This window comes from Canis lupus, chromosome 15 (assembly GCF_048164855.1).
Source record: "Canis lupus baileyi chromosome 15, mCanLup2.hap1, whole genome shotgun sequence".
Lineage (NCBI taxonomy): Eukaryota > Metazoa > Chordata > Mammalia > Carnivora > Canidae > Canis > Canis lupus.
In genome coordinates this window covers 26303211-26322633 of record NC_132852.1, presented here as the reverse complement: position 1 = coordinate 26322633, position 19423 = coordinate 26303211, and the positions used below count along the sequence as shown (strand labels likewise).

The following is a 19423-nucleotide window of genomic DNA, read 5'->3' as shown; positions in this document are numbered from 1 at the left end:
CCCTCTCTCTCCCTCTCCCTTTGCCCCTCCCCCAGCTCATGCTCTCTCTAAAATAAATAAATAAATCTAAAGAAGGAAGGAAGGAAGGAAGGAAGGAAGGAAGGAAGGAAGGAAGGAAGGAAGGAAGGAAGGAAGGAAGGAAGGAAGGAAGGAAGGAAGGAAGGAAAGAAGGATAGCCAAGGTTTACCCTCAGATTCTTACTCCTTGATCAATCATTAGAGCCAAGGAAATGGAAGGAGTCACATAAGCAAAAAAGAATTAAAATATGTAACATTTGTTGAAATTTATTATATGTCAGGTATTTAACACTTTATTTAGCAAACATTTATAAAGCATTTGGTAGGTGCCCTGTTTGGGTACATTATAGACCACTCAATCTTCACAACAACCCTTGGGCAGATGCTATGTTATTCCCATTTTATTAGTGAGCCAACTGCAGCAGCATGAAGAGCTAAGAAACTTGTCCCAGACCACATGGCTAATAAGTGGTAGAGCTGAAATGTGAACCCAAGTAGTCTGGTCTCTGAGTTTATGCTTTCAACCACACCACAGTACAGTCTCCCCACTTCACGGGGTTTAACCTACACGTGAGGTAAACAGTGTAATTGTCACCATTTTACAAAGAGAGAAATGAGACACAGGATATGTCCATTAAATAGTAGGGTCAGGATTCAAACCCACAGAGTCTGAGCCCAAAGTCCACACTTTGAACCATTCTGCTGTGTTGCAGAGTTGGGGGCCGAGGGGCAGGGTGCCTTGGAGAGGAGGAAGAGGTGTAAGAAGATACTGCATCCATTACATTCAGTACAGTATGCAGAGCCAGTCATGCTGAGAAATCCTGTCTAGTTCCATCCTAACCTGATGAGCCAGGCATGCTAAGCCAGAGAAAGCTGTGCTCAAGGCCAAGAAGAGGTCAAGGTCAAGGAAGAGAAAGCCAACAGAGCCATGGTAGGAGGCCAAGCCTGTAATAAGGGTCTGAGGAAAACTTCCACAAAGAGCGAGTCAGCCTGGGACACTGACCGTTCCCTGCGATGGTGCATGTGAAAGAGTACAGAAAGTTGCATTTAAGAAACAGCTGGAATTCTCTTAGAATTCCTAAGAATCCCTACAGCACTGGTACGTCCTTACCCTAGAAAGTCACAGGACTGTGTCAACTCAGTTTCCCTCAGAAATGCCTTCACTGAGCTATGATTTAACGTCATGCTCTCAGCTTTATCAAGAACTCAGTTAAGTAATGTCCATTTAAGGAACATTCCGTGGTCTTCAGAAAACCTGCAACTGAATACATTGTTCTTACCTTATGTAATGAGCCTAACATTCTGCCCACAATTTAGAGTCAGAGAAATATTTCTCTCTCCAGGCAAACATGTGTGCTTATTTTTATCAGGCAACAGGAGTTATATAGTACAATATGTTTCCCTTTTTGCATGGGCCCCTGTGAACCGTAAGTTAAGTTTTGTGCTTTATTATTCCAATATCATCCTGGGTTCTTGGATGCCTCCTAATGAATCCTGCTTTCTCTTTTTATCCTGAACCATCTTGGTGTTTGGTTTGTTTGTTTTTTTAACTTTTTAATTGTGAAGTAGAGCACAGATGCAAAGGAGTGCACAAAACAAAAACATACAGTATAATGACTATCTCACGATAAATACCCATGTAAGTACCACCCAGGTCATAAACAGGGACTGCCAGCATCCCAAAAGCCTTTTCATCTTCTTTCCAAACACCATGCACCCTTCTCTCCACTCACCCTTCATTTTCCTTCTTCTTCCTTGTTCCAGCAGCTTCAGTTCTTTTTAGATTCCTATTATTTAACCACAGTATACCACTTGATACATGGTTCAGGGCCGCACTTTTTATTTTAATCTTACCTGAATGGAATCATGCACTATGTAAGTCTTCTGTGACTGGCTAATTCCATTCAATATTACATTTGAGTGTATCTACAATCCATGTCATTGTTTATATTTGCAGTTCATCCATTTTCATATCTGTATAGCCTACCATCATATGACTAGATCACCATTTATTTATCTATTTGGCGATTGATCAGCATTGTGTTTAATTTCCCTTGATTGTTAATGTGGTGGAGCATCTTTTTGTATGTTTTTTTCCTTTTCGTATGTTTAGGAGTCATTTGGAAATTCTTTTTTTGAGCCTTCTTTTTGAACCAAAGAGACGGATTCTCACATGGCACCTCCAGAAGGGACATGGCCCTGCCAACACCTTGAGGGGAGCCCAGCAAGACCCATTTCTGACTTCTGACTTCTAGAACTGTGAGGTAATAAATTTAGGTTATCTCAAGCCACTAAGTGTGTGGCAATTTGTTACAGCAACCATAGGAAACTAATACGCCAGGAAAGGGAAGATGACCACTTTGATAATAAAAATAGTTTGCATGAAAACAAATGAAATAACACAATGATATTTTTGCATTATGAAGCTATTACTTCACTGCCCATTTTCCATATTTAATAGCCTATCACTTATAATAGAAAAATGATCTTTAAAATTGAAGTAAATATACATGCAGTGATAGCTATAGATCTTTTTTTTTTTTTTTAGCTATAGATCTTAAAAGTGGAATTTGATGAGTATTGACAAATGCATATATCTGTGGAACTGACACTCAAATCAAGTTAGAGAACATTTCCATTCCTCCAGAGATGCCTTGTGTCCCTCTCTTAATTCCCCAACACTTCCTTGCCCCCACCATCCAGGCAACCACTGATCTGACTTCTATTCCCATAGGTTAGTTTTGTATCTTTTAGAACATCATACAAAATCTACTCTGCTGTGTCTGGTAAGAATGTTGAATTTGAAGTTAAAGACTCCAGTACAAACTCAGGTTCTTGGATTCATCAACTCTCTGAACTTGACCAAGTATCAGCCTTTTGGAGGCTGAGTTTCTTTCTTTCATTTTTTTTTAAAATAATTTTTTACTTTTTAAAAGATTTTTATTTAAGAGAGAGAGAGAGAGCAAGAGAGAGAGAGATCACAAGAGAGAGAGATCACAAGCAGGGGGTCAGGGCAGAGGAGGAAGCAGTCTCCCCAGTGAGCAGGGAGCCCAATGCAGTGCAGGGCTCTGATCCCAGGACCCTAGGGTCATGACCTAGCCGAAGGCAGATGGCTAACCGACTGAGCCACCCAGGCACCCGAGGCTGTTTCCATTTAGAATATAAACTGCCCACCTCAGAACTTCTGTCAAGATCACAGAAGATCATCTGATAAAAATGCTTTGTCATTTCCTAAATGATGTACACTTGCAACACTTATTTCCAACTGAGAACAGAAAATGGATGTTAACCATCTTTGGATAATGGGATAATAAGCGATTTTTAAATTTTTCTTAGTATTTTTCTATAGTTCTCAAGTTTGTACATTAACACTCATGTCTTTTAAAATAAAAATGTCATTTTAAAATAAATTAGCACAGGAGTGTTTATCAACTAGGATTTCATATCACACACTCTTTTTTGTTAGATTTTTATTTTAAAATTCTGATTCAATTAATAATTCCAATCTTTAAATATATATAGGTGCAAATCATTGTAGAGTTTTATTCGTTTCTACACAAAAAACAGCAGGAAGTAAGATAATAAGAACCCTACACTATTATTTTTCATTTTATAAGTCTAAGGAAAGCCTGAGACAGCATGAAATACATTGCTGCAATACTATACTTAAGAATAAGCCATATCATTTGGTACAGCATGTGTTACTGTTCAGAATCAAAATCCAGGGGCAAGGTCTATGACCTATTCTTGTTTGCTTCTCCAAACAAGCCAGCACATAGCAGGTGCTCAATGAATACTTGATGGATAAATCTCTTTTCTTTATCAATTATGTCACACTTCTAACTTGATCATCCTGTCATCAGCTACGCCCAAATATCCATGTTCTGATTCACTAGTACTTTACAGCAATTTCTATTTCTCTACTTCTCAAATACAACTTAGAATTGTTTTTTGTTTTTGTTTTTTTTTTTTTTGATAGCAGTACGAATCACTTAGTTTTTATAAAAGTGATTTGGCTTCAAAAAATAGCCTAAATATCTATTTATTAATGATACCAATCAAAGGTCAGCTATTTTATTAGCACTTTATTCTTCATAATTTGAGTGCTATAGCAGATGATTCATCATGGACATAGGACTGCCAAATGATAGACTTGCCAGAGGCTGCAATGAGTGGGTGAAGTGGGAGAGAAGAGGAGACATGATGGATATTCAGTGTCAGGAGGGAAAGACTTCCTGGAATAGCCTGTCTGTATAATCCTTCCTATTGCCACAGTGAAGAAAGGAAGAAAGCAAGGAAACAGGGAGACAACTTTGAAGGAAGTATAATACGCAACAGTATTTGGAATCACAGGCATTGCCCCATAGAAAAGGTTTAAGTTTCAGACTTGCACGGATTAGTGTAACAGCTCTCACAAACTGAGATCAAAACGATAATGGCAACATTTATTAAGTGTTTACTATTCACTAGGCACCATTTTCAGCACTTTATCAATATTAATTCTTTTATTTCTCACTACCATCCTATGAGATCCGAGCTATGGAGCCCCCATGTAAGAGAGGAAAGGAAGGCCAGTTATTTAGAGGCATACATAGCATAATATCAGAGCTCATGCTATCAGTCCATTACACTCACTCTGTAACAATGCCTGGAAAGTGACTCTGCATTTACAGTTTGAATTGTAAATAATTATAGTCAAAAAGACCAAAAATTCTCATGATTTAGTGTATAGCCTTTGAGAAAAAAAAAGTGATAATTCGAACATATACCCATGGAGAATGTGTAACCACAGTGGATATTTAAGAAGATCAAAATACACAAACTTGGGACAACTGGAGAAGTAGTTGTAGGCAGGGTCAAGGGGGAGACATTTCCCCTAGTCATATTTCTTAAAGTTACCCCCAATGCCCCATAGGAAAGTAATAGAGCTAGCACCAGAGCTAGGTCTAGTCTCTCTACTTGAAGTAAAAATTTAGCAGATAATATATAGTTCACATCATAGTCCAAATTTTGTTCCTCTCAAAACTTTCTGCCATCATTTTAATGTCCTGAATAAAGAATCTACTTTCAAGGCTTATTGAAGTTCAGTATTAGAACCAGGTGAACCAGGCTCATCTCTTGAGCCCACTTCAAGAATTATATCTTAAAGCTTATTTCTACCTGAGTGGCAGCTGTGCATCACTTTTGCACCATTATCTCTTTGATCCTCCAAGAGAACAAGAAAGATACCATTAAAATCCTCATTGTAAAGAAGATATGAAGAGGCCCTGAGAAGGGGTATGCCGAAGTCCACATAGCTTGCAAGTCCTACATGTGAGACGAGAACCCAGGCTTCTTCCTGTCTTCTCTAATCCTGACCCATGTTAGTGACAACTGCTCAGATTTTTTTTTTTCAACTGCTCAGATTTACTAACAAGCAACAAACCTGACGGATTTGGCCTACCCCTCTAGTGAGTTATCGGTGAGCAGTGAAATGTTCCAAAAGTGGACTGAGATAAGAAGGTAGAGCTTCTAGAACAGACTTAGAAGATGGAGTTGTCATCTTATGCTAAATGCCATGTTTTAGCGCTTAAAATGTACCAGGCAGCGTGCAAAGTGCTTTGTAGATATTACCTCATCTATCCCCAAAATATCCCTGTGAGGGATATATTATTAGCTCTATTTTACAGATAAGGGATCTGAAGGTTAAACAGGTTAACTGACCAAGGGAACGGTTAGAATCCTGTATGACGGGCCCCTGTGTTCTCCTAGCCAAGTGAGTCAACAGAGACAGGAACAGCAGGCCTGCCCTCAGCACAGAGGCTGACCTTAGCCTCTGTGTGCATGGTTTTCACTCTCCCTCCCTCCTTACCTGCTGGCTTTGAACAATGAGGCTCTTTCTCTGTGGAGTCTTCCTGGTACAGGAAATCCCATCAGGCCTCTGGGAACCTAGTGTTCTTCTGATGCTTTTGTGATATTCCCCTCCCTCAATCCAGAAGGATCTGAACAAGCCAAAAAGAGGTTTACTCCCTTAGCAGGAATGTTTACTGGGACTGACGGTAGGGCAAAAAAATTAAGAAAAATAATGCTTTAACGCAAAAGCTTTAAAAATCAAGATTGATGCCCAAAATAAAGACAGGAGATCCAAGTCTACAATTACTGGCACCACTCACCCCAACCCACCCCTGCCCCATCGAAGCCCTGTTGGATCCTGTCTGTATTAAAATTCTCAACATTTTGTTCATCGTGGATATTTTTTGCATTAATCTTTATTTTTAAAAATATGGCACTAAAACATGATTTATCTTGATGACAGATGAGTTTTTTGTTTTTGTTTTGAGTCCCCTTTAATTTTGTCCTCAAGGCCTCACCCACTTCAGCTTATCCTGGTCCTGGACTGAGTCCAATAAAAACCAGAATCACAGATGATGGGCCCTGATCTCCAGGTGACATTTTTCCCACCTTTCCTTGTCTCCTCCACAGAGCAGCTATCCTCTGTGTCAGCCCCCCAAGTAAGGGACCACTGTGTGCACTCAAGTTCATAGCTGAGCTGCACAGGAGAAGAAAACAGTCTCCTCCACCCTCCTCCAAAGCTGCAGTTTTGCTGTATTTCTTTCTCCTTCTTAAAGGATACTTTTTATGCCATCAGCTGAGTAACTTGCCATGAGGGAAATTCCTATCTTTGACACCCTCCAATCAGTGTTGACGTGTAATTTTAATTATTGAATTCCTATCACTGTTTCTCTAAGGCAGTGGCTCTCAATCTTCAAAAACAAATCCCTATGTCCAGGCTGCTCCCCAGATCCATTAAATCAGTATTTCCAGAGGCAAGAGCCTGGCATTCATAATCGTTAAAGCCTCCTGGGTGATTCCAATGTGTGGGCAAGGTTGAGAATGACTGCTCTAGCAAAAGGGCTCACTTTTTATTTTCCTCCTTCAGATGGCTTTTCCTGTGGTCCATCCCAGAGACGGTATCAGTCAGGGCTCCAGGGTCTGAAGGAGCCGAGCCAGATTCCATTTCTGGCTTTCCCACATACTAGCTTTGTGACCTTGGACAAGATATTTTTGTTTCCTCAACTATGCTATGGAGATAATAACAGAACCTACCACTTGGACTTATTTGAAGGAATCAAGCTGAGGCATCTGAAACACCCAGCACAGTGTCTGGTGCACATGTGCTTACATGCCCTCATGCACCCACACACTCGGTAGGAACTATTAGTTATGCATCCATCCTGCAGACAAAATGACAAGAAGCCCAGTGAATAAATCAAGGCAGAACTGCTCTGTTGGAAACCAGGGCTGGGAGGAGACTCAGACCCCACTCTCTTTGCCCGGTGTGTTGTGAACCCCTTGGGAATTCTGGGAAAGAATTCGAAGACCACCAGCATGGCATGTAATGACATTCTGAATCCAATTTTACTCTGTGTGGTGGCTTTTTCTGCCTCAGAACCACTCTGGCCCACTTCTTCTTCTTCTTCTTTTTTTTTTTTTTTTTTTAGATTTTTTTAAAAAAATTATTTATTCATGAAAGAGAGAGGCAGAGACATAGGCAGAGGGGAAAAACAGGCTTCCTGTGGGGAGCCTGATGCAGGACTTGATCCCAGGACCCCGGGATCACCATCTGAGCCAAAGGCAGATGCTCAACCACTGAGCCACCCAGGTGCCCCTCTGGCCCATTTCTAATCTCATTTTCAGTGGCAGGCATCTGCTGACTGGGCTCTAGGGCTGCACTGTGGCCACAGGACTTAACAGAGCAGGGCTCCTTGGCCCAAGTAGCCTCTGTGGCCTCAGCTTACTAGTGGAGTAAACAGCCACTAAGTGAGAGCACCAACCCTCCCAAAAGATGCTGCTCTAAATTTCCAGTCCCCTGGCTGGATGGATGTCTCTGTTTGGTTTTTATTTTTATTTATTATTTATTTATTTATTTATTTATTTATTTATTTATTTATTTATTTATGATACTCAGAGAAAGAGAGAGAGAGAGAGAGGCAGAGACATAGGCAGAGGGAGAAGCAGGCTCCATGCACCGGGAGCCCGACGTGGGATTCGATCCCGGGTCTCTAGGATCGCACCCTGAGCCAAAGGCAGGCGCTAAACCGCTGCGCCACCCAGGGTTCCCGTTTCTGGTTTTTAGGTGTGTGGTGGTGGCCGGAGGGTTGAACGTGTTTCCTGTGCAAGAGTAGAGGTGCCCTGTGCAGGAAGACCCTTAGGGCATCCTGGCTTGGCAAGGATGGCTCCCTTTGGGAAAGAGTAGCTTGCCAGTTTTTTCATTTGAGAGCAACTGTGCTCTATTTGTTTCTTAGAAGTGTTGATTGTTTCAACCCAACTGATCAAAAAATCCCAGCTCGGTTGAGAGACCTCGGCCAGCCTTGGGCTGATCCAGAGAGGGTGAAGCTGAAGTACAGATTGAGATCAGTGTAACTGAGGTTGGCTCTGCCTCAAAAATCATCAGTGCCACAAAATTGGCTATATTTCCTTTTCCCTTAGGGAGGCCCATCTGGGCCCTGCTTGTTCATGTGGCTCTCATTGCTACCTTTCATTTCTGCCAATCAAAATAGCATCTTTTTCTTTTTTTCATAAAGGAGTACTCCTCATACTAAGTTAATCACTGAATAAGCTACTCAACAGTAGGAGTGTTTTGTGTTTTCCTCCCCCGAGCCCATTTCCAGACTCGTTTGGGGAGAAAGTTGAGATAGTGTATATCTCAAGTGTATACACACTAGTGTATAGTGTGTATAAAGTATATGCTTTGATTATTCTTTAGAGAAGCTCTTTTACTTAAGACTTGTGATAGTTGGGCTCTTCAATTGCAAGTAACAGAAACCAACTTGTGGTGGCTTTGCCAGAGAGGGGAATTTATTAGAGTATAAAGGAATACCTCATAGAAGCAAAGACAGGAGGGTGACCAGGCTTCAGAAAGGAATGGGAAACGGAAAGCTCCAGAACACGTCTGCCATTTCTCATCTGTGAAGCTTTGCATGTATGCGGCTTTTCTCTCTCTGCTCACTGGCTTGTACTGCCTTTGTGTACAAGGAGAAATGCTGCTGTCGTCAGAGCACAGTGCTCATCACTTCCATGCAAAATGTGCCCAAAATGTCTCGTGGCTTTCAGTATTGATGCTCAAGAAAAAGAATGTGACTGGTCAGATTCTATCAGCTATGGTCAGTGGACAGATAGCCCAGGGGCTGTCTTCTCAACCAAGGCTCCCAGATCTGGCTGATGACTAGGGTCACTTGTGGGAGTTTATACATATATATAGACCCAGGCCCCACTTTAGAATCTGTAGGAGTAGGGCCTGGGACTCTGCATTAAAAATTCCTCAAGCAATTCTGATGATAAATTAGATTGAGAGCTACTGAGACAAAACTCTCTGATATCCATTAATCTTTCTACGAAGGTCTAATGAAAGACTGCCTCTTAAGCTATCTGCTGTTTGTTGGAGGCTATTACTCTAAGGCTAGAGTGAGCAATTCATTTTAGTGAGAATGTATGTGAGTGGGATGGGGAACTCCCTATCCTATAGAGCACTTGCTGTAGAACCAGTCTAGTGGAAATCTGAGAAGCCAGCTCAGAGTCAGATTTAATATCACTATTCTTAAAGGCTTCATGGTCAGGACTTTTAGACCAAAATTTTAAGAACAATTCTTACCAGGTGAAATCTGGCTCAGTGTTAGGCAAGCAGATGGCACAGGTACTCTGGTCAGTGTGAGAGTCCAGAACAGGTTTAAAAAATCTAGGTCTTCATGCTAGGGAAAAAACAAAACTCCACTGGGGGAAAAAAAACCACGTTAGAAAATTAATCTGGGTTTTGGTTCCCATGTATTTGTCTCTTACAACACGCTGTTTCTGCTGCTTGATAAACTATTACCTCTCCTTTTTAATGTCTATTGCTTTGTTCTTTAAGACTTAACTTGTGTTTCCACTTAGAGATGTCTTCTCTGACTCCTAGTCTATTCATCTTTGATTCTTCTCCTTTAATATCCTCTATGTACTGTGATCTTATCATGGATTGTAATAATGTTACTTCTCCAACATCTCCACCTGATGATGGGTAGTTGGCACTTCGGTGACTAAATCTATTTGTATGGGGGTTGGTATGACTGTCCTTCTACTGAACTGATGCAGTGACATGTTTGCTAATCTGGCCCCTGGCTTCCCTTCTGTCCCTCACATCCCCTTTATTTCAAACAGTCAGAGCCACCAATCTCAATGCCATTCTAGGTTCTGGGATCACTCATCCCTTAATCAGAAAATTAAGAAGCCCTAAACCTGTGGCCTTGCATCCAGGATGCCATGCTTGTTAGGACACCCTTTAGCACCGTGATGAGTTCTGAAGATGTTTTATTTGAGTTTTACTCTATGATACTCTAGCTAAATCAGCCACAATTCACTAGGCATGATTCAGGTATTAACTCATTTAGCTCCTACAAGCCTACAAAGAAAGCTTTATAGGGAAAACTGGGAGTACAAAGATGAATCTGCCTAGGCCACACCACCAGTGTCAGAACCAAGATCAAAACCCAGATCTGATCCCAAACCCTTGTGCTTTTAAACACCAGGCTGTACTTTAGGCCCCTTTTGAAACTTACTTCACATAATTAGCTATTTAGCTATGGTTAGAGTAGTTTACATAGTTAGCTATCTTTCCCTGTTTATGCCTTATTTTTTGAATTAGAATGAAATATTCAGTATTTGTTGGTTAAATATATACAATTATGGATAATACATCACTGATCTGAACTAAGTGGCCAACTTCCTATCAGTTATCAAGTACAAAATAATTTTCTAGAAGTATTTATCTGAAAGCTTCCAACAGAACGTGAGACTATGCTTATTTGCATCTCTTCTACTAAACATGGATGAGGAAAAGATTTCTCCACTATTGTCTATAAAACAACTGAACTCCAAGGAAGTCCTACTTCCAAGGTGCTTTTTGTTAGGTGTGGCCCCTACATGGTAGGGTCTGAGAACATGCAAGTGCTGTATGAGGACAGAGTGACGGGACCAGCCACAGCCCTCAGAATATTCATAATTGAGTCATCGGAGTCATACAAGCCAAGCCTGAAATTGGGCAGTTAGGGGAGAGCAGTACATACACAGGTCCCCCATACATACCATCCACATATCTGACAGCCCACACAGAACACATTCATCATTCGCCTTAATGGGGGGATTTTTAAGAAGACACAAGAGTTCTAGGGGATATCCAAAATAGGTTGCATTGTTAGTGAGGAAGAAGAAGGGAAATTTAAAATATTAGATTTTTGTACTTCCTTCTTGCTCAAGTATAGTTCAAAGGCTAGAAACCCAATGAGATGCACTTAGACATAAAGCACACTTGAAACTAGTATTGCACACCAGAAACTGTACGTTAACTGGAATATATATATATATTTTTTAATTTTTTATTTATTTATGATAGTCACAGAGAGAGGGAGAGAAAGAGAGACAGGCAGAGGGAGAAGCAGGCTCCATGCACCGGGAGCCCGACGTGGGATTCGATCCCGGGTCTCCAGGATCGCGCCCTGGGCCAAAGGCAGGCGCCAAACCGCTGCGCCACCCAGGGATCCCTGGAATATATATATTTTAAAGATTTTATTTATTTTTGATAAAGGGAGAGAGAGAGAGTGTGTGTGTGTGTGTATGCGCGCGCACAAGCTGGGGGAGGGGCAAAAAGGAGGGGAGAGAGAATCTCAAGCCGACTCCCTGTTGAGTACAGAGCCTGACTCTGGGCTCGATTGCACAACTCCTCAAGGATCCTTGAGTCAGATGCTCAACTGACTGAGCCCCCAGGCATCCCTAATTGGAATTTAAAGAAAAACTTTAAAAAAAAAAAAAGGAATAGAGGCAAAGCCCACCTATTCCAACAAATGAGATAAAATGTAGTTGGCAAGGAATCAATAGTCAAATCTTTTCTCTCCAGAGGCTACAGCAAACTAGTGCAGAGCCTTGGAGAGATAACAGATGCACTAGGCAGATATAAGAACCTATGCTTGGGAGCAATAGAGGGAAGGGCTGATTTCAAGCAAGCTCAGGTGTCACCTCCTGAAAGTATAACATTTTCCGCCAGCTTCATTAGCAAACTTTTCATTCTAGATGCAGAGGATAATCACATCTAGACTTCCTCCAAGGGCAGAAAGCCAAAGCACACTGCAATGTGACAAATGAAGCATCCCCATAAGCATAAAGAACAGGGAACTGGCTGCTTTGCCACAGATTTTGAATGTGAGTGATGAGCAGGTGACAGAAGTATAGGCTGGAGGGTAGAGAATGGGGGGGATAACCATATATTATATCTTAATGCATTAAATTTAAGATGCTGGTGACACATTCATGAAATACCCGACAAGCTGGTAAAGAACTTCTGGAACTCAAAAGAGAGGTCAGGGCAATAGATTTTAGGAACTTTTTGCAGGGAGGTGATAAAATCTTGTGCGTCTCAGGGAGACAGTAAAGCAAGGTGAGGACCAAGGACACAAGCTTAAGGAAATATATACTGTCTGAGACATTCTGGTTATACAATCCCCAAGTTTTTCTTCTTCTTTGTATAGAGATTCCTCTCAGCCTTGAGAAATTCCTAATGCTTATCTTATTCTATTCCTTTCTACCTTGAGCAGAAGTAGTAAATTTTCTCCCCAAACCTGACAGTCAAATAGACCTCTGGAATAAATGCCTTTACTCAGCAAGGCCATAAAAAAATGTTGTAGTACAGTGCAGTGTTTGAACGGATTAATAACCCTTCTCAAGAATAAAGAACTATGGTATCTGAGACAGAAGATTCTTATTGCATTGATCTCTGTAATTTGAGCAAAGTCACTTATAAGAATGTTTTAAATTTTAAGTTGGAACTGTACTACACACTACACCTGATTTTTTAAAACTCTCCTCCTTTCTCTTCTCCCCAAACACTAACCAACAGAACACAGGTTGCCTGCATAAGGAATGCAGGATTTAACACCAATGGTAGGACTTAGGGTTTATTTATTATATTTTACCTGTCTTTCCTGAATTTCTTGAATCACCATCAAGTTAGTGTTTGTAGTTCCCACATTTTTCTCCCTATATACACAGAATGAACAAAAGTCTTGGTCATTGTTCCCTAAGGGGCCCCGTATGCATTTTAAGCAAGCTAGCAGAAGTACAGTGTAATCGCTCAAACACTCAACAGAGAAAGTGATTGGGTTTCAGCTGTCTGCACTGAAAACTGTTTCCTAACATTCCACCTAGTGTGTATGCAGTTTCAACACAGCTTGGGCCTGAATAAGCACTAGACTGAGGTGGGAAGAGCGCTAACCCAGGTGTTCTTGACATTATCTGATAAAGGGAACTCAAAAGGCTTGGTGTTGGCTGGTTGATGGATAAGCTCTATGACATTAATGAGGCAGAAGCAGGCTAGTTTGTTTTACACTCTCCTCCCCTACAAAAGATTAACCCAGTGTTCTCAGTGCTCACTAAGGAAGTCCTAAATAAGAACTTTTATCAAATGTGGACTCAAAAAAAAAAAAAAAAAACCCCACAGTATCACTGATGGAAATGTTTTACAAACACACAGAAATAAGGGTAGAACTTTTCAATGCTCTGGACCAGATGCCTTCATAAGGGGTGTATTTAACCCTATGAGGGGTACTTTAAAACCTTTCAAGGGGTCCTTGAGCAAGGATAATTTTAAAGGAATCTTCTTGCACATTTTTACCTTTCATACATACCCTTCCCTCAAACTGAGCAGTCTGAAAAACAGAACACTGTATTCACAATATTCCTTCCATTCAAAGGCACACTGCTCACCTTCCCAACCTACACCAGATTGTACTGCCTGAGGCATTAAGGTCTAAGTACAGAGTGTTAGTCCTTGGGGCTTCCTGACTTTCCCTATTCTGTATTTCTGTTTAGGGAGATATAGAGATGGGTGTTTGGGGAATTATTAGAATGTGTTCAAAGTCTGGGTATGTGGAGCACCAGGGTGGCTCTGTGGTTGAGCATCTGCCTTTGGCTCTGGTCGTGATCCCAGGGTCCTGGAATTGAATCCCTCATCGGGCTCCCCGCAGGAAGCCTATCTTCTCCCTCTGCTTATGTCTCTGCCTCTGTGCCTCTCATGAATAAATAAATTTAAAAATCTTAAAAAAAAATCTGGATATGTGGTAAAATGGGATACAGCATAAGTAAGAAGGATTTTTATTTAACAAATTGGCCACTTTCTATCTTCAGATTCTTGCCAAGGAAGAACTAGATCCTTCTTGATGGAAGCCCTACCAGCAAAGCAGGAAGTACCTGTAAGAAACACTGAATGCTACAGATTGTCTCATAAGTAACTTTTCCTGCTATTTAAAATACTCTTCTTTAGAATTATCACTGACTGGAAAACAAAGTACCCTTGAGCAGTCAAAACAAGAATAGTTTAGAGATGCTGATCATTTTAATTGTAACTTAAAATATCTTTCAGGATGAATAGAATTTTCATGATGCACTGAATTAAGAACTGCAAACAAAACTTTTCATGATCATATCATGAAATACTCATTTCAAATAGTCAATCTCAATTTATTTAATCTCATGAGATGATTTATATTTCCTACCACCATTAAGAGAAAGTAAACTGGATTCTAGTTGCAACATCAGTTAGTTTTTAGCAGCCTATAGTATTTCATAGAAAAGTCTGATCCTATCTAATACATTTAATGTTGTATTTGATTCCTAATTCTACCAAAAGCCAAACACCTTCATTCAATATATGCACACAGCTTTATCGTAAGAATATCTTGCCACCCTACATGCTAGAAGTTATTATAAATAACTTGTAATTTTAGCTTATAGAGAACTGTGATTGTTACAAGTTAAATAATGAGAAGTAGTAAATTGATTTATCTTGTTTCTTAAATTATGTTAAATCTATGTAATTTTAAGCCTTGACTAATTTTAGACAAGAAGTCTTCGGTGATGTTCTTAATGATTTTTATAATATTCTTCAAAATTTCTTAACACAATGTTTGAATTTTCAAGTCAGGCTTCCTGACAGAAGTCTGATTTAGCTATTTAATCATGAGATGGTGGATATTTGATTTGGTTTCATTATATGGTGGACATCTGCCATAAAGTGATTAAATCTGCAGTCCCAAGGTTTTCATGAATTACATATTTAGTGAAATAAATATTATGATGAAAATATATTTAAAGCACTAACTCTATCAAAAGAGTATATCTGAAAGATGTTTTGGAAGTAACAGACTGGATTTCCCAACTGGGTTAAATATGTTAAATCAAATAAAGCTTTTCTAAGTGAAAGAGTAACAGTTACAATTAACAGTCATTTGATTGTCTTGGTAAAGCCCTCTCGGTTTATGTCCCCAAATTTGAGAATAAATACTTCTAAGTAAGAAACTTTGCTAAATGTTAGCTACCAATTTTCTGTTTTCAACAACAACAACAAAAAATGAACAATAAACTAACCATACTGTCAGCTGAAGGATGATTAAAACTACAATACGATTTTTGACATGGAATTTTAAAAATTGAGGGAAATTGTTTTAATAAAGCTACTTCCATTCCCATCCCTTTATTTAGGGGCTGTTGTCAGGATTTACAAAGATAGAAATGCAAGTTAGATATAGAATTAATGCTGAACCCTCCTTCATTCTAATAATGCCATTTATCCAAGGATATATAAACTAATCAGAAAATAATCTCATTAAAAGTAGACTTAAAAAAAAAAAGACTTTCAAAAACTTTCCATTTAATAAGTGTCAAATTTTTAAATGTATATTTTGATCAATTACATAAGATAATTTAAACTCAAAATAGAAGAAATTTAGCACAGCTTTAAGATCACAAGAAAATAAAATTTTAAATGTATATATTCATTTTTGTTGCAAAGATGTAGGACAATGTGATCGATAGGACTTTCAAGCATAAAAACACATAGTAAAATTTTAAGGCAACCAATTCCAGAAATCTGAAAATCGAATCTAATGAACTTGACCCCTTGTCCCTCAAACTAGCCTCCTATTCCCAAATATTGTAAACTTCTCTGGGGAAGGCATGCGCTGGTGGTGGTGGTTAGAAAGTGGTCACCTTGTGATCACTTAGTTTAGCTTAGTGCCTGGTCAGTTTGTACAGTAAGTCTCACTACTTTTACTTTTGTCCTGTGTGACAGTACAGACTAAAACATACACTTTCTCCCTCATTATTATTCTAATAATATGACCTCACGTTTTCACAGTTCCATTTTTTTAGGTCTCATGTAGGTATTATGGTAGGGTTTTGCTGTTGTTACATTAGTATAAAGTCTTGTGAGGGAATTGCAATGAAAATATAATTTCAAGAAAAAACAAATATTTGAAATTTTAAATATTTGTGTTATTTTCTGTAATGGTTAATGGTATTAAATTCTACGATATCTCAACTCTGTTGGGTATACCTGAAAGAGTAATGAACATTTTGTTGTAAAATGTCAATATTTATACTATGCTGGGAATTATATCCCTTTGCCAATATTTAAACGTAGGGACAGCTTTAAGTATAATGTTGATAGTTCCCTTTTAAAACTAGTTTTTAAAAAAGTATTAGGGAGTACTTGCACACAAAAGTTTGAAAAATCACTGCTCCAGACAAAGGAAAAGTAAGCAATGACCTTTTCAAAGCCAAAGATAGTTGGGAGCAGATTTTTTTTAATCAGCATTGCATAGACTGAACTAGGAAGGAGAACTTAGCATTTGTTTGCTTTTCCTGGCACCTAGAGGGAAAGCCAAGTATAGGCAGGGATTAAACAGTACTGCCTGAGTCAGTCTTTAAAAATGTATTTATGGTGCATAGTAACAGGGAAGAGTAGGGAACAGCCCATATCTAGAACTCTGCCCACATAACAACTCCTTTCTCAGAGAGTAGTCAACACTTATGCTCTCCACCCTTTGCAATTTCAGAAAAAGGTACTAATCTTATGGAATGTATTTTACCACCATTAATTACTTTGAATTGAGCATCCCTTATGTGTTAGGTTCTGAGGACACACTATATTAAGAACCTGCACTTGAAGAATTTACAATCTTGTTGGAGAGACATAAAAAACATGGAGATAAATATGAATCTGTGCAATGAGTGAACAAATAGAGGAACGTATTGCCAAAGGTCTGGGTAATCTGGAAGCAAGAAGGCTGGAATCAAAGTTGGTCTTTTAAAAAAACCAATGAGAGCACAAGATTGATAGGCAATTTACTGGGGACTGAAACAGGCTGGTGTAGGTATGATGCAGGTATGACGGTGAGTAGAATAGTGATTAGCCAAGAACAGATGGCTGCTATAAAAGCTGGAAGGTAGCTAGAAACCACACTGTGGAGGGGCCTAAATGCCAGCAGAGATCTGCATTTTACCCTAGGAGAAACAGGAAGGTTTCTGAGATCAATGTGCAACAAGGTAGGGTATTTTATTGTTTTTGTTCTTTAGAAATACCTTCCAGTCTTACCCACATTTCCCGTAAGGAACATGCAAAGCATAGTTTATCCTGCAATATGGTGCCAAAGAAACATAGGGGGTAAGGTCATGGGCTTTGCAGTGAAGCTCTGGGTTTGAATCCTCTCTCTGCCATTTAATTCTACTATTTTGTTCTCTTGTTCAACAGGGGGGGCGGATAAGGATTCATATTGTAAATTTGTTATTGAGCATACTATATATGAGTATGCTCAATGTGAGCATGTGAGTCCACAATGATTTTTCAGTTTTCATCCTAAAGAAATTCAAATTTTCCTTGATAACACTTAGAAATTCAAAAGCAGATCTAGCTTAATACCTCAGAATCATCAGCCCTTTACCCAAGTATTAAAATAGGATCCATAAAACAATTACCCCCACCTCTCAGCCTTGTCAGCCTCACTGCAGCCTTCACCTTGAGAACATAGTGAAAAAATTTTATAGCCCTTTCCTTCCCCATTGACTCCATCCCCAACAAGTCTTGCAAGCTTGTTACCTTTGATGTTGAGTATTTCATAATTCCATTCAAAAGGAACACCGAATTACTTTCTGACATGTAATATTTAGTACAATCAGATATTGAAAAGTCTAAGCTGCAGCAAGAGAACACTCATCCCATCCAGAATAACCTATTTGTTCTCAGAATATCAAATGAGCTGAGGTCTCTAAGAGGAGGTGGTGTAGCAGAGGAGTAAGGTGCAAAGACTCGAGTTTGACTGCCTAAGTGTGAAATTCATATTAAGTATGGGAATTTCATACTTAATCTTTGCCAAGGTAACCTCTCTATACCTCAATTTTTTCATCTGTAAAATGGAGTTAATGCCTTCCCTACAGGATTCTCATAATAGACTGAAGTGCTTTCACAGTATTCAGTGATAAGCACCTGAACATCTAGCTCTAGGTTATCATGGTACCACAGTTGACTTCTTATTTATTGATGGAGCTTCTACATTTCTATAGACCAAGGAGGTACGAGTAGGCAAACTTTTTCTGCAAAGGGCCAGGCGGTAATGTTTTCAACCTTCCTGGCCAGATGGCCTCTATTCCAACTACTCTGCTACTGCAATCCAAAAACAGCCAGAGAGGACAAGGAAATAAATGAGCATGGTAGCTGTGTTCCAGTAAGACTTTACAGAAACAGAAATTTAATTTCACATTATTTTCATATTACAAAGTAATATTATCCTTTTGACTTTTTTCAACTATTTAAGAATGTAAAAACCAGACTTAGTTCATAGGCTATACAAAAATAGATGGCAGGCTGGATTTGGCCAATGGGTGGTAGTTTACCAGCAGCTCTAGACTCAAAAGTGTATCGGCTTTGGAAGCTTTGTGGGGGCAGGGAAATTTGAAATATGGGTTTGTGGTGCAGAAGAAAGAGGAAACTTCTAAGTATATAATAGAAAAAGAACTACTTAATGCTGCCATTCATTTACTAACACTGGACTCAACCACGTGCAGAACATTCCTGGGATCCCACACTGTTGGCATCAAAGATGTAGAAGTCTCAGTCCCTGCTCTCAAGGAGTTTATATTCTCCACAGTGTCTTAGAAACGAAGTCGGTCTTCAAAATACAACATATCCGATTAGCATTCACAGCATGTAGTTTCTTTGTGAGCCCGCCTGCAGCCTACACCAAACAGCAGTTATCTTTACTGCTCCCTCTCAATAATTTCACGACCCACTCTTTCCCTCTCCCCCAAATTATTGTTTTGCATGACCATTTGGGGAGTAACATTCATAGTGATGTTACTAAATAAAAAGAACAAGTTGGGACTCCTGCGTGGCTCAGTGATTGAACATCTGCCTTTGGCTCAGGTCGTCATAATCCCAGGGTACTGGGATCCAGTCCCATCATCAGGCTCCTCGCAGGGAGCCTGCTTCTTCCTTAGTCTATGTCTCTACCTCTCTCTGTGTGTCCCTCATGAATAAGTAAATAAAATCTTTAAAAGTATATATATAAAAA

The 19423-nt window shown here is 39.5% G+C and overlaps 1 protein-coding gene across 3 annotated transcripts in view; it reads right to left on the bottom strand.

Annotated features, from left to right (window-relative positions):
• The window catches only part of ERI1 (exoribonuclease 1), a 117978-nt gene that overhangs the window by 61903 nt on the left and 36652 nt on the right, over positions 1-19423 (bottom strand). For all 3 annotated transcript variants that reach the window (XR_012007582.1, XR_012007583.1, XR_012007581.1), the window contains exons 8-9: positions 9649-9767; positions 5869-5998 (exon numbers count right to left, since the gene is read on the bottom strand). The gene's annotated coding sequence lies outside the window, so the exon portion shown is untranslated. The remainder of the gene's footprint in view (positions 1-5868; positions 5999-9648; positions 9768-19423) is intronic.